Source organism: Camellia sinensis, chromosome 8 (assembly GCF_055761805.1).
Source record: "Camellia sinensis isolate YWXY chromosome 8, ASM5576180v1, whole genome shotgun sequence".
NCBI lineage: Eukaryota > Viridiplantae > Streptophyta > Magnoliopsida > Ericales > Theaceae > Camellia > Camellia sinensis.
The window spans coordinates 99,789,192-99,806,299 of record NC_138968.1 but is presented as its reverse complement, the minus strand read 5'-3'; positions in this window follow the sequence as shown (position 1 = coordinate 99,806,299).

Here is a 17,108-nt window from a genome sequence, read left to right as displayed (position 1 = left end):
AAAGTGATCCAAAAAGTGAAATCACGGACTGATATAATCGACTCTACGCTCGAGCGTAGAAAGCCCCGCTCGAGCGTAAGACACAGAATCATGCTCGAGCGTGAAGAAAGCCGCTCGAGCGTCGATTGCACCCTTCCAGAAGTTTTGCAGGCGCTGGCACTCGCTCGAGCGTCAAACTCACCGCTCGAGCGGAGGAGCAAAAACAAGGGATCACGCTCGAGCGTAAAAACTACCGCTCGAGCGGAAGAACTGCAGAGCAAAATACTGGGAGATGGAAAATCACGCTCGAGCGTCAAAATTACCGCTCGAGCGGAGAAGCAACAACGAAGGGACCGCTCGAGCGTTAAAACTTCCGCTCGAGCGTAAAGGCCAAAATCTGGGCATCACCTATTGGCATCTAAAATCAACCAACCTGTAACAGACCCGCCCAACCCAACCTATACTTCAAATACAAAGAGATTAAAGGACAACGACAACCAATAAGTAATGACAGGATCCACGGAACCTAAGTCCGGATACAATATTTTAAAGAGAAAAGACCGGGGTCGCTATAATCTCCCCTCCTTAAAAGAATTTCGTCCCCGAAATTAAGCACAAGGTTTCGAAAACAAGTTTTTCTCAAATTCCAACAATATGATAACTCACTAATAAACAACTTGACCCAACACCGGCCATTCCATCTCTTAACAAAGAGGCATGCCACAATATGCAAAACAACCATATATTTCAACCTGCATTAACACTAAGCAATTTTCTTTCAATTTCAACAATTTTCAATATATTCAATATATACAATGTTCCATTAAACTTCCATTTCGAGGCAAGTTCCAAAATATTTCCATTAACCAAAACATTCTAAATGTTTTACAGCTTAAGACATATATAAAAAGCTTTAAAGTTTGACAATATTACAAAATCTAACTACAAGATTACAAATCAATAAACATGTCCGGATATTTCTCGCGGACTTCCAACTCACGTTCCCATGTGGCTTCCTCCACCCCGTGATGTTTCCACAAAACTTTCACCAAAGGAATGGTCTTGCCTCGCAAGACTTGATCCCGCTTATCCAAGACCCTAACCGGTCTCTCCTCATACGAGACATCCTCATCAACTACTAAATCGGTCCAATCCAATACATGTGATGGATCCGGCTCATACTTCCGAAGCATACTCACATGAAACACGTCATGTACTCCGGACAACTGCGGCGGCAAAGCTAAACGATAAGCAGTCTCGCCAATCCTCTCAAGGATCTCAAAAGGACCAATGAATCGAGGGGACAACTTCCCGCTCTTCCCAAACCTCATCAATCCCCGTCTTGGTGATATCTTCAAAAAGACATGATCACTCACCTCAAACACCAAAGGTCTCCTCCTACGGTCGGCATAAGATTTCTGACGACTCTGGGCTGTAACAAGCCTCTTACGGATAAGCTCAACCTTCTCCGTCGTTTCCCTCACTAACTCCGGACCCAACAGAGGTGCATCACCCACCTCGGCCCAACAAACAGGAGACCTACACGGTCGGCCGTATAAGGCCTCAAACGGTGCCATACCGATACTAGACTGGAAGCTGTTGTTGTAGGCAAACTCCACTAATGGCAAGTGCCTCTCCCATGACCCGCTAAAGTCAAGAACACAACCCCGAAGCATATCTTCAAGGATCTGAATAGTACGCTCGGACTGCCCGTCAGTCTGAGGATGATAAGCTGTGCTAAAGGTCAACTTAGTACCTAAGGCGCTCTGCAAGCTCTGCCATAATCTGGCAGTAGAACGAGGGTCCCTATCGGAGACTATCGTCACTGGAACCCCGTGCAACCTCACTATGTCCCGAATATACAAGTCGGCAAGATGATCTACTGAATCTCTAACGCGCATAGGAATGAAGTGCGCCGACTTAGTCAACCGGTCTACAACCACCCAAATAGCATCACTGCCCCGCTGAGTCCTCGGAAGACCTACAACGAAGTCCATAGTGACATGCTCCCACTTCCACTCGGCAATAGGCAAGGGTTGCAACAAACCCGCTGGCCTCTGATGTTCGGCCTTCACTTGCTGACAAGTAAGGCACTTAGATACGAAAGCTGCCACATCTCTCTTCATACCCCGCCACCAAAACTGGCGACCCAAATCTCGATACATCTTAGTACCTCCCGGATGCACCGCAAGGCGTGAATGATGAAACTCTCGGAGTACCTCCTCTCGATGAGACTCCGGCACAAACAGACGGTCTCGGTATCTCACACTCAGGTCGGGATACACCGTCAAACCTTTCTCAACCTTCCCACCAGAAATCTTCTCACGGAGGGATTCTACCTCAAGGTCGCCCCTCTGAGCCTCTAACACTCGAGTCACAAGTGTAGGTTGCGCAACAACAGAAAACAAGGCCGCAGCCTCAACGGATTCGCCCAGAAGCAAATCAAACTCTCCAAGTGCACCTAACATCTCCCACTCTCGGATGGCTATACTAGCTATGTCACCAACAGGTTTCCTGCTAAGGGCGTCGGCCACCACATTGGCCTTTCCCGGATGATAATGCAATTCAAAGTCATAATCCTCAATAAATTCCATCCACCTCCTCTGCCTCAAGTTCAAGTCTTTCTGTGTGAACAGATATTTCAGACTCTTATGATCCGAGAATACCTCGAACCTCTCACCGTAAAGATAATGTCTCCAAATCTTCAAGGCAAATATCACAGCTGCTAACTCTAAATCATGCGTAGGGTAATTCTTCTCGTGAACTTTCAACTGACGTGAGCCATAGGCAACCACTTTCCCCTCTTGCATCAACACACAACCAAGACCCTCTCGTGAGGCGTCACAATAGACTGCATAACCCAACCCTCTCTCCGGAATAATCAAGACTGGAGCAGTGGTCAGTCTAACTTTCAACTCCTGGAACGACTTTTCACAAGTCTCACTCCAAACAAATTTGACTCCCTTCTGAGTCAATCTAGTCAAAGGCGAAGCCAATCTGGAGAAATCTCTTACAAACCGGCGATAATACCCAGCTAATCCCAGAAAACTGCGGATCTCAAACACACTCTTAGGCTGTACCCAATCTTGCACTGCCTCTGTCTTGGATGTATCAACAGACACCCCTTCCCTAGAAACTACATGGCCTAAGAACTTCACCTCCTCTAGCCAGAACTCACACTTCCCAAACTTAGCATAAAGCTGATGGGCTCTAAGTAAATCAAGCACCACCCTCAAGTGTTCCTCGTGCTCTTCCTCTGAAGGTGAATAGATAAGGATGTCGTCCACGAAGACGACTACAAAACGATCTAGAAATTCCCGGAATATCCGGTTCATCAAATCCATAAATACTGCCGGTGCATTGGTGAGCCCAAATGGCATCACCAAAAACTCATAGTGGCCATACCGCGTACGGAATGCCGTCTTTGAAATATCCTCCTCCCTGACTCTCAACTGATGATAACCTGATCTCAAGTCTATCTTCGAGAAACAACGGGAACCTTTCAACTGATCGAACAGATCATCTATACGGGGCATAGGGTACTTATTCTTAACCGTAGCCCGATTCAATTTCCGGTAATCTATACAAAGTCTCAAAGCACCACCTTTCTTTTTAACAAAGAGGGCCGGTGCTCCCCAAGGCGAAACACTAGGACGTATAAAGCCTTTATCTAGCAACTCCTGGAGTTGGATCTTCAACTCAACTAACTCAGCTGGGGAAAAACGATAAGGTGCCATAGAAATCGGCGCCGTGCCGGGCACTAAGTCAATAGAGAATTCAATCTCTCGATGCGGTGGCAAACCAACAAGATCCTCGGGAAAAACGTCCGAGTACTCACACACCACCCTTGGCAACACAATCTGAGTCTCACCGTCCTCACTAATCGAAAGGTTAGCAAGTAGACCACTAAGCTCACTCCGTCCTCGCGGAACATACCCCGGTGGCAAAACACTACCAACACGGTCCCCCAGAAAATGAAAACACTCACCATTCACGGTACAACAAGTGACTCTCTGGCGGTAGCAATCAATAACTGCCCGGTATGACGATAACCAGTCCATACCCAAAATAACATCGAAACCTCTCATAGGCATAACTACAAAGGAAAATGGGATTCTATGGTAATCAACCTCTATATCACAACCCCTAACACCGTGTTTCAAAATCAATTCACCCCCAAGAGGCGACACTACACAAATAGGAGATGCTAACTGTGCTAACTCCAACTCCAAAACAGATACAAATGCAGCAGACACAAAGGAATGAGATGCACCCGTATCAATCAAAACATTAGCAACCGAGTTGCAAAACAAGAAAGTACCTCTCACAACAGATGGAGCCGGTACAAGATCCTGCGTGGTAACAGCATACACGCGCCCAGATGACCTCTGATCAACCTGCTCACCCCTAGGAGCATAAGATTGTTGCACCGACTGAGACGATGAAGCCCCCTGATTGGCCCTCGAGGCCTGACCCGACTGAGCTGGCTGTTGACCCTGAATCTGCCTCAAACCAGATGCACCAGGTGTGCCACCCAACTGCGGGCAATACCTCTTCATATGCCCTGGCTGACCACACTGATAACACGAGAGTGGCTGGCCTCTACCCTGACTCTGGCTCTGAGATCGAGCCGAAGATGATGCTGCTCTCTGCACTCCTCCCCTCTGAGGACAAACTGGGGACTTGTGGCCCAGCTGGCCACACTTGAAGCAGGTAATGCCTCCTTGACTGCCTTTCCCCGAACTAGCACTCGGCACAGGAAAAGTCGATCTAGAAAAGCTACTCTGAGACTGTTGGGGATTAAAACCCTTCTGTCTCCTACCATCACTCTGACCATCCTGACTCCTCTTGGAGCCCTTCTGTCCTTCCTCCTCCTCCTGCATCATGATTTCCATGTGGGCTGCAGCATCAACCAAACGCCCATAATCCTGAATCATAGTTCCCCCAACTCTCAGCTTGAGGCCACGCCTCAACTTCCTCTCAAACTCAATACAACGGCGTTCCTCAGACGCCACCAATTCAGGTGCAAACCTGGATAAACTAGTAAATGCAGCCTCAAACTCGGCCACTGAAGAACTCGACTGCTTAAGCTGGCAGAACTGGTCTCTCAGCTTCTCCCTAACTGCTGGAGATAAGAACTTCTCCTGGAAAGCATTCACAAAAGCCTCCCATGTACCTCCTATACGCCCCTTAGTGAACTTCCACCACTGACCCGCATCCCCCTTCAACTTGAATGATGCCAAGGTCACCTTCAACCCCTCGTCTTCGATGCCAAGCATCTCAAACGTCTTTGTTGTCTGTTCGAGCCATTCGTCTGCCTTAAGCGGCTCTTTAGGATCACCCACAAATTCATCTGGATTAGACCGGAAGAACTCCCTCTTCAGAAAGGAAGGTCCTGCATCCGCAACAACAACGTGGGCTTGATTCTCAGCCATAAGAATGCCTACTGACTCCCTGAATGCCCCTGCTATCTCTCGGGCTAAAGCGCCCATAGCCTGCTGGCCTACTGGCTCGGCCACATTGGCCTGGCCAATTCCCTCATGAACTGCCGGAATCTCCTCTGGCACCGGTACCTCCTGCCTACCCGGCCTACCACGCCTACCACGTCCTCGTCCTCGCCCTGACATCCTAATAAAGGAAACAAACAAAGACGTTAGCACATTAATAAATGTGCCGAAACTAAACACTCGCGTCCTAATGCATTGGACAAAAATAATTCATTCCACGTAAGCACATAATCACATAAGCACCTACGAATTTCATTCCTGGATAATAATAGTCCCGAAGCGTTACTATAGTTCCGGTTGGAAACAGCATTGATCAAGTGCCTTTCCAACAAGACTACAAGAAACTCAAGGGTCCAATTAACATCCAAGAAACTACGTTCCATACCCACATAATCACATAAACATGCTATCATATAAGCACATAACAGTACATCTAAGTCTCTATCAAGCGAGACGAACCCATTGTGATACTAATCACTTCCCACGTACCCAAAGTATTCAAACTCGGTACGCTCTGATACCAAGTTGTAACGCCCTCAAAAAAAAAACCATAATAACCATAACATTAACATGCATTTATAAAAGAAAATGAATCATTTGAGTTATTCATCAGAGTATTCTTATTGAAAGACATCACATGTAACATCCTGCAACATCAAAATAAATGCCCTAAGGGCTTACATCTTTCCAAGCTAACACTTGGACACAAAAAGGATGAGTACTAACTCATTTACAAGTTAAGCCCTAGGCTTGAATGTTTACATGAAATCTCAAAAATAACAAAATAAAACATATAACTAAAGACAAGTCTTCAAAATCCCAAACATCAAATCCTTCCAGGCTAAGTCCGTGGAGGTAGCTTATCACCTGAACCTGAAAATGATGTTCCCATAAAGGGTGAGCCACAGCCCAGTAGAAAAAATACTAAACCAAAAATAAGCCTTGAATAAAGCTATAGCATTCAATAGATGGTTAACCAAGATAATCAATTTTATCATTAAACAGTCTCATGACACTAATGTCTAAGACATATTTCACTTTCCATTATTATCAACATGGCTCTGAACCTGGCCAAACTTACAACAGTGAATTATATATCATATTCACATTACTTCTAATATCAACAAAACAAACGAGACTCATGCTCATATCAAAACACTTCATACTTCCCATTTGATACACATTTTAGTGCTGTATCAATAATCATGTAAAAACACTTCAATATAATAAGCACACATAAAAATGGTGGTAATGGAGTCCATCCCCTATCTCCTCCCAAACAAAAATCCGGTTTAGAGGTCCATCCCCTATCTTCCCCTAAACCGTGGAGTACATCCCCTATCTCCTCCCACACAAAACAATGTATGCAAATGCAATGCTCAATCAATACACGTATTTTCTGTATTAATGCAATAGTCAAAATTAATGACTTAACCAATGTGATTAGTTTCAGTTATTCCTAATCCACATGCAATGTCTACAACAATCACGACTATCCTCCACCGATAGCCCAAAACAGTTGTTTCTAGACTGGAAATAAATATAACAACAATTCAATAGGCGAGTGATTTATATTAACCAACTACACCATTTAATCAATAAATTCCCCAATTTCATGGATTTAACCAAATTCCCCAATTTGCTTAAATTAATTACTCAAATCAATTTAGCAATTCAACTAGGTTTTGTTCCCAAAATTTTCAAAGTGTCCCCAACCTATCAAAATACCAAACTTAGAACAAAACATATAAATTGGAGTAGGAAAATCCCTACCTCGAAGAAAATAACCCGTATTGAGAAGATGGAGATGAAGACCAAAGACCAACGTGCTCCAAATCCCAAGTTTCTCAGATTAAAACGAAGCCCTCAACCCACTCTAACTTTTTAATAAAGGATCTAAGGTAGAAACTCACTCTAAGTAGATCAATCGAAGGAGAGAAGGTGTGTAGAGGGAGAGAGAGAGATAAAAACACTCCAGGGGCGGTTTTTAAAAAGTTATGAAGGAAAAGTAGGTCAAAAAGTGATCCAAAAAGTGAAATCACGGACTGATATAATCGACTCTAAGCTCGAGCGTAGAAAGCCCCGCTCGAGCGTAAGACACAGAATCATGCTCGAGCATGAAGAAAGCCGCTCGAGCGTCGATTGCACCCTTCCAGAAGTTTTGCAGGCGCTGGCACCCGCTCGAGCGTCAAACTCACCGCTCGAGCGGAGGAGCAAAAACAAGGGATCACGCTCGAGCGTAAAAACTACCGCTCGAGCGGAAGAACTGCAGAGCAAAATACTGGGAGATGGAAAATCACGCTCGAGCGTCAAAATTACCGCTCGAGCGGAGAAGCAACAACGAAGGGACCGCTCGAGCGTTAAAACTTCCGCTCGAGCGTAAAGGCCAAAATCTGGGCATCACCTATTGGCATCTAAAATCAACCAACCTGTAACAGACCCGCCCAACCCAACCTATACTTCAAATACAAAGAGATTAAAGGACAACGACAACCAATAAGTAATGACAGGATCCACGGAACCTTAGTCCGGATACAATATTTTAAAGAGAAAAGACCGGGGTCGCTATAATACAGATATCTACGTAGAGTGGATCATCAAAACGAATAATTGGATAAGACTACGGGTTGTTTTGTACGTTAATAACCATTATGAAATTATGTTAAATATCAGATGAACCTCTGAATGACTCAATCCGGAGAAAGAATTGAATGTCAATAACACGATTATGTGACTCACGTTATGATGTGAATGGCTCCACTCTTATTAATGTAATGGAGCATTTACCTTCTGTTTACTGTTAATAGTGTTGTTCTATTATTGTAGGACAATTATGTCACCTTATGAGAAACCATGGGAAAATCTAAAAGCATTACTGGGTACTACGTTCTGTTTATTGTTGATAATGGATACTAACACACTGTTATCTGTAAGTCAGTTGTATGGATTTATAACGAACAAGGGGAATGTAAGTGTATTACGAGATTATGGTATCTACGTATCTCTAGACTCGTTTAATATGTAATAACATTCTGTTATCTGTGAACTAGAGGTAGTAATTCATGACAAACAAATGGGATGTGACTGCATTATGCAGTTCAATCTGGTAATAGTTGCTATTAGCACTCTATTGAACGTAACGTAACTATGTTACCTCATGTGAATAATTAGAAGGAACTATGTGCTTCTGTATGATTTATAAGGCCGAGAGCCATTTGTGAAATATGAATCTATGAGGCCGAGGGCCAGCTTGTGAAATTATGAATATTTGTGAAATTGTGAACTTATGAGGCCAAGGGCCGACTTGTGAATCTATGAACTTATGAGGCCAAGGGCCGACTTGTGAATCTATGAACTTATGAGGCCGAGGGCCAACTTGCGAATTTGTGAACTTATGAGGCCGAGGGCCAACTTGTGAATTTGTGAACTTATGAGGCCGAGGACCAACTTGTGAAAATATGAATCTATGAGGCCGAGGGCCAACGTGTGAAACTATGAATTCAATGGGCCAAGGGCCAAGTTGTGAAGTTATGAATCTCAATTATGAATCTATAAAGCCAAAGGCTAATTGTGAATATGTGAACCCACCAGGCCAAGGGCCAGTCTGTGAATTTGTGAACCAACAAGACCGTTCTGACATTAGTATGGAATCAGATTAACTACCTATCTTTTATATTATATAAACTCTGATTTGCATTATAATTCAAGTTGAACATTGAGTTATTCACGTACTATTATTCACTGAGGTTATCTCACTATGTATTTTGTCTGATTCCGTAGGTCCTACGTTTGGAGGTCAGCCTCAACTTTTAATGCTCGTCTTCCTTTGTTAGCCTCTGTGTGTCCAAGCATTTGGGTGAAGCCTACCCGTTTGGTGAAGTTTTGGCTTAGATTCTGATTGTCTATAATATGTTGTAACTTCTAATGTTTTTTTTTATTATACGCCCAAACACGGGCGGGGTTGTATATGTGTATGTAACTATTATTATCTGTCTATTTGTGATCCTGGCATGATAGTGGTCGCTTAATGGATGTAGCTCTTTCCTTGCATGTTATTATATAAAATTTATGCTTCCACTCAGGCCCCATATGTTATATATAACAGGTTAAGTGTCCGTTTTTGAAGTGGTCGTGCCCAAACTTGTAGGGGCGGGTTTAGGGCGTGACACTTAAGCCAGTGAAATGATTAGTTGCCTAAACTAATTAGTTCCTAGAACGAAAGAGAGGTGGTTAGAGATGGAAGGAAAGAGTTAGAGATAAACTTTCTCCATGGGAGCTAGAAGAGAAAGTTAGAGAAAATGAAAGGAAATGTGATGAAAATTAAAGGGAATTGACTTTCATCCTTTTGGACTTGAGAATTGAACACTTAGTTGATTTAGATAACATTAAATGAGTTGCTTTTGTTAGACTAATATTGTTAAGCCACAATTACTCAATAATTTTTTTTTTTTTTTTTTGGAGGCCAATCACGAAAAGTTCGGGTTAAACTTGATCTCTTAAGCATATGAAACAATTAGTTGCCTAAACTAATTAGTTCCTAGAACAAAACAGAGAACGATGGAGAAGGACGAGGAGAGTTAGAGAGAATCCTTCTTCCTGAAAGCTAGGAGGGAAAGTTAGAGCAAAGAAAAGGGAAATATGATGAAAATTGAGGGGAATTCAAATTCATCATTTTGGAGTTGAGAATTGAACAGTTAGGTGAGGTAGAAAACATTACATAGGTTGCTTAAGTTAAAGTAATATCGTTAAGTTACAATTAGGTGATTTACAAAACCTCAAACAAGGTGCCTAAGTTAAACTAATATCGTTAAGCCCTAATTACTCAGTAAAATCTCTTTCTTGGATGCTACGCTGGATTAGTTTGTGTTAAAATTGGCCACTTAAGCCAGTGAAATGATTTGTTGCCTAAACTACTTAGTTCCTAGAATGAAAGAGAGGTGGTTGGAGATGGACGGAAAGAGTTAGAGAGAAACTTTCTCCTTGGGAGCAAGAAGAGAATGTTAGAGAAAAGGAAAGGAAACGTGATGAAGATTAAAGGGAATTGAAATTCATCCTTTTGGATTTGAGAATTGAATACTTAGGTGATTTAGATAAGACTAAATGAGTTGCTTTTGTTAAACTAATATCGTTAAGCCACAATTACTCAATAAATTTTTTTTTTTTTTTGGAGGCCAATCCAGAAAAGTTTGGGTTAAACTTGGTCACTTAAGCAAATGAAACAATTAGTTGCCTAAACTAATTAGTTCCTAGAACAAAACAGAGAACGAAGGAGAAGGACAGGGAGAGTGAGAGAAAATCCTTCTTCCTGAGAGCTAGGAGGGAAAGTTAGAGCAAAGAAAAGGGAAATAGGATGAAAATTGAGGGGAATTAAAATTCATCATTTTGTAGTTGAGAATTGAACAGTTAGTTGATGTAGAAAACATTACATGGGCTGCTTAAGTTAAAGTAATATCGTTAAGGTGCAATTAGGTGATTTACAAAACCTCAAACAAGGTGCCGAAGTTAAACTAATATCGTTAAGCCACAGTCACTCAGTAAAATCTCTTTCATGGAGGCTAAGCATGATTAGTTTGTGTTAAACATGGCCACTTATGCCAGGGAAACGATTAGTTACCTTAACTAATTAGTTCCTAGAACGAAAGAAAGGTGGTTGGAGATGGACGGAGAGAGTTAGAGAGAAACTTTCTCCTTGGTAGCCAGTAGAGAAAGTTAGAGAAAAGGAAAGGAAACAGGATGAAAATTAAAGGGAATTGAAATTCATCCTTTTGGACTTGAGAATTGAACACTTAGGTGATTTAGATAACATTAAATGAGTTATTTTTGTTAAACTAACTTCGTTAAGCCACAATTACTCAATAAATTATTTTTTTTTTTCGAGGCCAATCAAGATTAGTTTGGGTTAAACTTGGTCACTTAAGAAAATGGAACAATTAATTGCCTGAACTAATTAGCTCCTAGAACAAAATAGAGAACGATGGAGAAGGACAGAGAGAGTTAGAGAGAATCCTTCTTCCTGAGGGCTAGGAGGGAAAGTTAGAGCAAAGAAAAGGAAAATTGGATGAAAATTGTGGGGAATTCAAATTCATCATTCTGGAGTTGAGAATTGAACAGTTAGGTGATGTAGAAAACATTAAATGGGCTGTTTAAGTTAAAGTAATATCGTTAAGTGACAATTAGGTGATTTACAGAACCTCAAACAAGGTGCCTAAGTTAAACTAATAACGTTAAGCTATAATTTCTCAGTAAATTCTCTTTCTTGGAGGCCAAGCGTGATTAGTTTTAGTTAAACTTGTTCATTTAAGCTAATGAAACAGTTAGTTGCCTAAGTTAGTTAGTTCCTAGAGCAAAAGAGAGAGGGATGTAGAAGTACTGAGAGTGTTAAAGAGAAAAACTTTCTTCATGGGAGCTAGAAGATAAAGTTTGAGAAAAGAATGGTAAATAGGATGAAAATTAACGGGAATTCTAAATCATCCTTTTTTACTTGAGTGTTGAACACTAGGATGACTTAGAAAACCGTAATGAGGTGCTTAAGTTATACTAATATCGTTAAGCCACAATTACTCAGTAAAATATCTATCATGGAGGCTAAGCTAGATTAGTTTGAGTTCACCTTGGTCTCTTAAGGTAGTGAAACGATTAGTTGCCTAAACTAATTGGTTCCTTGAACGAAAGAGAGGTGGTTGAAGATGGACGAAGAGAGTTAAAGAGAAACTTTCTCCTTGGGAGCCAGAAGAGAAAGTCAGAGAAAAGGAAAGGAAACGGGATAATAATTAAAGGGAATGGAAATTCATCCTTTTGGACTTCAGAATTGTACACTTAGGTGATTTAGATAACATTAATTGAGTTGCTTTTGTTAAACTAACATCGTTAAATCACAATTGTTCAATAAATTATTATTTTCTGTTTGGAGGCCAATCAAGATTAGTTTGGGTTAAACTTGGTCACTTAAGAAAATGAAACGATTAATTGCCTAAACTAATTAGTTCCTAGAACAAAAGAAAGAACGATGGAGAAGGACGGGGAGAGTTAGAGAAAATCGTTCTTCCTGAGAACTAGGAGGGAAAGTTAGAGCAAAGAAAAGGGAAATAGGATGAAAATTGAGGGGAATTCAAATTCATCATGTTGGAGTTGAGAATTGAACAGTTAGGTGGTGTAGAAAACATTACATGGGCTACTTAAGTTAAAGTAATACGTTAAGTTACAATTAGGTGATTTACAGAACCTCGAACAAGGTGCCTAAGTTAAACTAATAACGTTAAGCTACAATTTCTCAGTAAATTCTCTTTCTTGGAGGCCAAGTGTGATTAGTTTGAGTTAAACTTGTTCATTTAAGCTAATGAAACAGTTAGTTGCCTAAGCTTTTTTTTTTTGGGTGAATAAGAAATAGATAGAACATAAAAATATTACACGATTACAAGGGGCATACCCCAGGCCGTACCACTACTACAACAGAAAACACCAAAAGGGAGCAGCAACAAGCTCCAGCAACAGCCACAAGACGTGCCAGACCTCAAGCAACAAACTACCAGACCTCAAAGACCAAAAAAACCTGTTCAGGCGCCATGTCCAATAGAAACAGGGGGGCTGTACAGATCACCGTGGAAGGCAACAAGCTAGAACACTAAAATAAAATAAAGATAAAAATAGCCCAAATAATGGGCCCAAACACTTACTAAATGGACTACAACCACCCAGTATATGTACAATTTACAACAAAAACAGCACACCAAGAGGAAACAGAATGTTTTATACATCCAGATAGTAGACCAACACATAGACTTGTTGAAAACTCTAGACAAGGCGCATTTAGCTGCTATCGCCGAGAAGGATATCCAATTAGCACGAAGCCACCAAGAAGGGCGCAGAATGCTGCCACCTCTACACCACCAGTAGAACATTATGGAAACAGACCCGCATCTTGCAGATTTTCACAGCTTAGTGTCACCGAAGCTCCACCTGTACATGGGACGGTGAACCTGAACCAAAACCAACCACATATAGAAACTGAGACTGTTTTTATGATCAAATAGGAGCAGAAAGATAACAAAGATTATATAAATTCTCACAACTCTCGGCCCACAATAAAATATGACTCTCTTCTCCATATAGTGTCTCACATCACTCAACCCACAACTCACAGATATAGTCTCAATCTGGAATAGAAGCTGATTTGAAGGAGCATCCCTGTCCTACAAAATAGAAAGAATATAGCATATATAAAAACTCATTAGTAAACCAACTTTGGTACTACTCACATCCCTCAACCCACATTTAGAGTGAAATATATACTGGCTCACTTCACTCAACCCACAGTGAGTCTTGACCTGTCCATTCCTTAGTTTAAACAACATCAAGAGTGTGATGATCAACTGTACCTGCAAAAGAAGAACCATTAAAAAAAAACACTCACTTTTTGCTACTTTCACTCAACCCTCAAATATAGGTGAGCTCACACCCCTCATGCCTCTTCCAGCAATAGGCAAGTTCATGATTGTTGTTGGCAGATTCCATTGTGACAAGTACCAGCTATCACTTGTAGACAACATCACATTACACATAGAAAGAATCCTACCCCGCACCATTTGGACAATTTGTTTGGTGACAATCTCAGCAGGAACACTAGTTTGACTAAAGACTCTACCATTCCTCTCCCTCCAGATGTGGTACACCGTACACATAAAGGACAACTTAATAATAGCAGATTTCAGAGATCTACCTTTAGTAGAATTCACAGCCAGCTCAACATTTCCAGCCCAGTTGAGGTTAGGCCAACTCACATTACACTTACCCTGAATAGCAGCCCAAATCTGTGAAGAGTAGGCACACCTAAAGAAAATATGGGAATGACTCCCCATAGGATCATTGCAGAGGGGACATCTAGGGTGAGTAACAAGCCCAAAAGCTTGCAATCTATCCCTAGTGTTCAGTCTACCATGAATAGCCAACCAAACAATGAAACTCACCCTAGGAATATAGGGGTGTCCCCAGAGCATTTTACTCCAAGAAACTTTAGGACCCTTATCCCTCCAGCAGTCCCAAGTAGACTGAATAGCGAACAGACCATCACCAGTAAGACTCCACCAAGGATAGTCATGAGTGCTCTCAGTGGGTTTAAAAGTGGAGGGAGTAGACGCAATCCACTCCCGAATCTCCCAAGAGTTAGGGATAGGCCACTTCCAAGTACCACCAGAGATGATAGAGCTAACTTTAGAGTTACAATCAAGACCCGAATCATAGGCAATTCTGGGTCCAAACCTGCTCCACAACGATCCAAGGGGATGCCAGTTATCAAACCACAGAAAAGCTTGCTCCCCATTACCAATTTTAAACTTAATAAGAGGGAGAAGAAGATGTCTAAGCTTCAAGATTTTCCTCCAGACCCAAGAGGGGTCACTAGGGACTTTAACATACCAAAAACTCCTACCTTTGAGTAAGTATGACTTGACCCATTGGCACCACATAGAGCCCTCTCCACTAGAGAAGAGAAACCATACATGTTTTGCTACAGCAGCCCTATTCCAAGTACCCATGTCTTTGAACCCCAAACCCCCCTCATTCTTGGGTTTACATATAGAGCTCCAAGCAATCTTAGCACTGTGCTTCTTCAAATCAGACCCAGACCAAAGAAAAGCTCTTAGCAGGCTCTCAATATCTCTAATAACCTTCCTAGGAAGGATGAACATAGAGGACCAATACACTTGCATCGAAAAGAAGATAGTTTGAATGAGTTGAGCTTTACCCGCATAGGATAGAAGTTTATTTGTCCAACTCCTAATTCTCTTCGTTATCCTATTGATCAGAATTTGACAATCAAAAGCCTTAAGCTTCGTGGTAATCAAAGGAACACCCAAATATTTAACCGGGAGAGTCCCCTCATTGAACTTAGCAATATGAAGAATCTCCTCTCTGAGGTGCCTATTACAGCCAGAGAAGAAAATATTACTCTTGTTAGGACTAGGAGTAAGGCCAGAGAGCCTTCTGAATTCATCCAATCCTTCCATAATAAGATTCACAGTCCCAGGATCACCTTTACTAAAGATCATCAGATCATCAGCAAAACAGAGGTTCATAATTTTGGTCTTATCACACCTCCAATGGAGCTTAAATATAGGACTCTTGGCTTTTTCAGCAAGGATTCTAGCAAGAATTTCCATAGCTAGCACAAACAGGTAAGGGGACATAGGGTCTCCCTGTCTAAGCCCTCTGGCACCTTTGAAGTACCCATGAAGACTACCATTAATGCAAATAGAGAAAGAGGGACTGGTCATACAAGCCTTGATCCAATTAATCATACATAGAGGAAAGTCCATAGCTTTGAGGATATCAAGGATAAACTCCCATCTAACATTGTCATAGGCTTTCATGATGTCCACTTTCATAGCACACCTAGGGACCTTGGAGTCTCTATGGTAACCTCTCATAATCTCTTGGGACAGAAAAATATTGTCCGAGATCCGCCTACCAGGGACAAAAGTAGATTGAACAGGATCAATCAAATTCGGCAACACATGCTTAACTCTATTCGCTATGATTTTGGCAATACACTTATAAATAGTGTTACAGCAGGAAATGGGTCTATAATCACCCACCTTCATGGGATTGGGAATCTTGGGGACAAGGGCAATGATAGTGCTATTGACTTCGGAGAGAAGCTTGCCAGATTCAAAGAAAGACCTGATAGCAGTGGTCACCTCCTTACCCACAATATCCCAAGAGCTCTTAAAGAAGCCCGCTGAATAGCCATCAGGGCCAGGGGCCTTATTAGCCTTGAGGGACCAAAAGACCTCCTTGATTTCACCATCAGTAACAGGCCTACTCAGCATAGCAGATTGATCATCAGAGACCTTGGAATGCACCAGGGATCTAATTCTCTCGAAACCATGATACTCATCCTCAAAAGGGAACCAAAGAGATTAGTGAAGTACTAAATGAAAACATTATGGATGTCTTCACTTTCAGTGGATCTAAGGCCATTTCCCATATCAACACTCAGAATCTTCCCCCTATTAATATTACTCTTGACAGTTCTAAAAAAGAAGCTACTGTTCCTATCCCCAAGCCCGAGCCATTGGATTCTAGATTTCTGAAGAGCAAGACTCTCTTCCACCTGGCTAAGGTCTAAATACTTCTTATGTTCCTCCCTCTCCTGACCTTGAAGCACGATATTCAAAGGGTCCTTATCCAATTTAAATTGGAGAAGGTCCAAATTAGTTTTAGAAGCTTGGACACAGAGCGAAATGTCGCTAAAGTCCTTTTTGTTTAGGAGTTTGAGTTTGACCTTGAGTTGCCTCAGTTTTTGGTAAACCCTAAACATAGGGACACCTCTAATGAATTGATTCCATGTAGAGGACACAGTAGAAACAAACTCCGGATGTTTAGACCAACAATCAAAGTACTTAAAAGGCTTTTTGAAGGAGGTCTTAGCAAGAGAGGTGTTGACCACAGCAGGGGAGTGATCAGAGACCCCTAAAGGGAGAAAGAAGGCAGTAGACACAGGGAATTTGTCTAACCAAGCCTCATTGATTAACACCCTATCAATTTTCATGGCTATGTATTCACCACCACACCTTTTGTTAGCCCAAGTGAACTGGCATCCCCCATAGGATAGGTCAGCCAATTCAG